Raw genomic sequence first — 4,846 nt, 5'->3', positions numbered from 1 at the left:
AATCTGAAAATCGGAATAGATCAAGCCTTGGCCTAAAATGAGAGATCATATCAAGCTGGTATCAGAGCCACCGTTATTCAGATATGCGCTTCCTATGACGACAACCAAAGCCATGGCTGCACAACGAAATGAGGAAAAAGAGATTCTCCCAATAAAGGAAGGGGAAACAGTTGTGGGGACGTTGACCCATGGAACCGCCCGATCAAATTGGAATATGGAAGAACCTATTATTCAAGCCGTGTTGGGGTCTCTTTCTGAACAAATGGCCATCAACAACCAGATGATGATGGAGATGATGCGGGAATTATGAGCGACAAAGGAAGCCATGATGAACGAGAATGCACCATCGACCCCACGATGCGAGTCCATTCCCATGAACCCGTTGCCATCGGTTCAGAATTTGCAAGCACAAGAGCCGCGGCTACCACCACCCTATGGGCAAAGAGAAGCAAGGATGGTTCCACCAGGCCCAGTTGCAAGTGAGCCCACCCTATGGAGATCACCTTGGAGATCTAGATCTGTGGGTGGGGTAATATGAACCTGAACCACAGTGAGTTTATCAAAATTGAAGGAGGGATCATCAACCATTCATAGTGCATCCTCCTTTGGTTAGACAAGGACTTGGGCATGATCCGGATCGAGACAACAGTATCCGTGGGCAAGTCATGCTTCTCGAATTCCCTAAATTCAAAGGTGGTGATCCAATTAATTGGTTGTATAGGGCAGAGCAATTCTTCACATACTAGGGTATGGGGGAAGAATATAAGGTAACGCTTGCAAACTTCCACCTTGAAGATACAGCGCTTCATTGGTTTCGAGCAACCAACGCCAATGAGGCTATTAAAACTTGGGCTGACTTTTGCGCCGATATCATGTGACAATTTGGACCGTCGGGGTATGAAGACTTCGATGCTCTCCTCTCAAAGACGGCGCAAAAGACCACGGTTGGGGTATACCTGTTACGATCCTTCCTCGGCTATAGGCTCTGATACCAGCTTGTTACGATCCTTCCTCGGCTATAGGCTCTGATACCAGATTGATACGAACCCTCTTTTGGTGCTATGGCTCTGATTCAAGATTTATACGATCTTGCACGGAACTTTGAGATCAGATCCCGAAATATCCCGCCGTTGGATCGCTGTGAAATTTTGATATGTTGTAGGCCCGGAAAAGAGCTTTCCAACGGATCTAGTTTCAGGCGAATCGGAGATGGGGATCTCGAAATATCGTTCGTTTAGTGGACGAACGTCAGGATACTCTGTTTTGGATTCCGTGGATGAAGGCACGAAATCCTAGGTAATGGTGGATTGTAGAGGGCCGGTGTTGATGGGGTGGCACCGGTGTAAAAGTGATGGTGGAAGGGTTATGGATGATGGAAAGGTTAGAGATAGCGATGGATAAATTGGAAGAAGGGGGAGAAGAGGGCCACTCCTAAGGGACTAGGGTGATTGGCCTGTCGAGGGAGATTAGAAGCGGCGTCGCCGGGGAGATTGAGGGAACGGGAGCGAAGAAGATGAAGGAGGCAAGGCAAACTCAATTCTCAATATTCAATAATAATTTTGGTTGCCCTACACATACTTTTATAGGCTAACCAACAACTCAATCTTATCCTAAAACACAATCTTATCCTAAAACTCAATCTTATCCTAAAACACAATCTTATCCTAAAACTCAATCTTATCCTAAAGTAAATCCAAACTTGAGACGATGTCGGTGAAGTCCGAATCGTATCAATCCACCACGCTTCCGCAACCTGTTACGATCCTTCCTCGGCTATAGGCTCTGATACCAGATTGATACGAACCCTCTTTTGGTGCTATGGCTTTGATTCAAGATTTATACGATCTTGCACGGAACTTTGAGATCAGATCCCGAAATATCCCGCCGTTGGATCGCTGTGAAATTTTGATATGTTGTAGGCCCGGAAAAGAGCTTTCCAACGGATCTAGTTTCAGGCGAATCGGAGATGGGGATCTCGAAATATCGTTCGTTTAGTGGACGAACGTCAGGATACTCTGTTTTGGATTCCGTGGATGAAGGCACGAAATCCTAGGTAATGGTGGATTGTAGAGGGCCGGTGTTGATGGGGTGGCACCGGTGTAAAAGTGATGGTGGAAGGGTTATGGATGATGGAAAGGTTAGAGATAGCGATGGATAAATTGGAAGAAGGGGGAGAAGAGGGCCACTCCTAAGGGACTAGGGTGATTGGCCTGTCGAGGGAGATTAGAAGCGGCGTCGCCGGGGAGATTGAGGGAACGGGAGCGAAGAAGATGAAGGAGGCAAGGCAAACTCAATTCTCAATATTCAATAATAATTTTGGTTGCCCTACACATACTTTTATAGGCTAACCAACAACTCAATCTTATCCTAAAACACAATCTTATCCTAAAACTCAATCTTATCCTAAAACACAATCTTATCCTAAAACTCAATCTTATCCTAAAGTAAATCCAAACTTGAGACGATGTCGGTGAAGTCCGAATCGTATCAATCCACCACGCTTCCGCAACCTGTTACGATCCTTCCTCGGCTATAGGCTCTGATACCAGATTGATACGAACCCTCTTTTGGTGCTATGGCTTTGATTCAAGATTTATACGATCTTGCACGGAACTTTGAGATCAGATCCCGAAATATCCCGCCGTTGGATCGCTGTGAAATTTTGATATGTTGTAGGCCCGGAAAAGAGCTTTCCAACGGATCTAGTTTCAGGCGAATCGGAGATGGGGATCTCAAAATATCGTTCGTTTAGTGGACGAACGTCAGGATACTCTGTTTTGGATTCCGTGGATGAAGGCACGAAATCCTAGGTAATGGTGGATTGTGGAGGGCCGGTGTTGATGGGGTGGCACCGGTGTAAAAGTGATGGTGGAAGGGTTATGGATGATGGAAAGGTTAAGGATAGCGATGGATAAATTGGAAGAAGGGGGAGAAGAGGGCCACTCCTAAGGGACTAGGGTGATTGGCCTGTCGAGGGAGATTAGAAGCGGCGTCGCCGGGGAGATTGAGGGAACGGGAGCGAAGAAGATGAAGGAGGCAAGGCAAACTCAATTCTCAATAATCAATAATAATTTTGGTTGCCCTACACATACTTTTATAGGCTAACCAACAACTCAATCTTATCCTAAAACACAATCTTATCCTAAAACTCAATCTTATCCTAAAACTCAATCCAAACTCGAGACGATGTCGGTGAAGTCCGAATCGTATCAATCCACCACGCTTCCGCAACCTTGTCCTCAAGGTTTGAAATTTGGGAAGCGATCCATGATGTCTGCCTCTAGCTCCCATGTAGACTCGTCAGTAGGTTTGCCCAACCACTCAATCAGCACTTCAGTCTCTAATCTGGATCCTTGGCGTCTTCTCCTACGACTTAGGACTCGAACCGGCTCAGTGGAGCCATCTTCCTCCATTGGTTCGGGTAAGGTCGAACCCACTACATGGTTAGGCCCGATCTGGGCCTTCAATGCCGAGACATGGAAGACGGGATGTATCCTGGTTCCTTCAGGTAGGTCCAATCGGTAAGCTACTGGACCGATTCGTTGTAGCACTCGGTACGGACCATAGTACTTGTATCCCAACTTTTGGTTCAAAATGGGTCTCAATGTGGATTGTCGATACGGTTGAGCTCGAACGAACACCAATTGATCCACATCAAATTCTCGCTCACGTCTGCCTTTGTCATGCGTTTGCTTCATGCGGTTTTGTGCTGTGGCTAGGTGAGTCTTGAGCCGTCTCAATGTTTCATCTCGATCAGCAAGCTCCAAGTCAAGCTCAGTCCTATCCGTCGCCGCGAGTCTATCGTAGGCACGCAAGACAGGGGGAGTGCGCCCATAAACCGCCTCAAATGGGGTCATGCCAATGCTTGAGTGATGAGCGGTATTGTATGACCACTCAGCCCAGGGAAGAAATTTGACCCAATCCTTTGGTCGATCCGCCACAAAGCATCGCAAGTATTGCTCTAGTCCACGATTCACCACCTCGGTTTGGCCATCCGTCTCGGGGTGATATGCTGAACTAAGATTGATTTGAGTCCCTTGCAATCTGAAGAACTCGGACCAAAACTCACTTATGAAGATGCGATCCCGGTCTGACACGATAGTCCTAGGCATCCCATGCAAGCGTGCCACTTCCCGAACAAAAATTTCAGCAACCCTTTTTGCTGAAAACGGGTGAGACAATGTTATGAAATGTGCATACTTGCTCAATCTATCCACCACAACAAACACCACCGATTGTCCTCGAACTTCCGGCAGCCCCTCGATGAAGTCCATGGAGATATCCTCCCAAATACGCTCTGGTATCGGTAGTGGTTGCAGTAGCCCGCTAGGCTTGAGTGCCTCCGATTTGGCTTGTTGGCAGATTTGACATTCACGCACATACTTCTTCACGTCCGTCTTCATCCCAGTCCAAGTACAGTTTTGGGCCAGCCGCTTGTAAGTACGTAATACCCCTTCATGACCTGCTATAGGAGTATCATGGAAGTGTGCCATCAATAGCCTCCGTAGCTCTTCGTTTCGGGGTACCTTGATTCGCCCGTGCTCTAGTACTAACCCATTGCGCTCCTCGTGCTCGGGGTTGCTTGAGGGGTTCTCTCTCAACTCCTCCATGAGTCGGACCAGATCACTATCCTCTGCACTGGCTCTCCGTAGATCTGGAAAGAAAGGAAAAGTGGGTGCCGAGAAAGAAGCGAGCTCCCTTTCTTTTGAAAGTTCAAGCAGCGGTTTACTTCCATCCAACAACACTCTCTGATCATCTCTCCAAAAGGTCAATGTGAGGCTTATAAAATCAAAGGTCACGGGCCCCAAGCTTCGAAGCCATTGGGTCCCTAAAACAATATCGGCAC

This window comes from Typha angustifolia, chromosome 13 (assembly GCF_048772165.1).
Source record: "Typha angustifolia cultivar Huaian chromosome 13, ASM4877216v1, whole genome shotgun sequence".
NCBI lineage: Eukaryota > Viridiplantae > Streptophyta > Magnoliopsida > Poales > Typhaceae > Typha > Typha angustifolia.
This window is presented reverse-complemented; position numbering follows the sequence as displayed.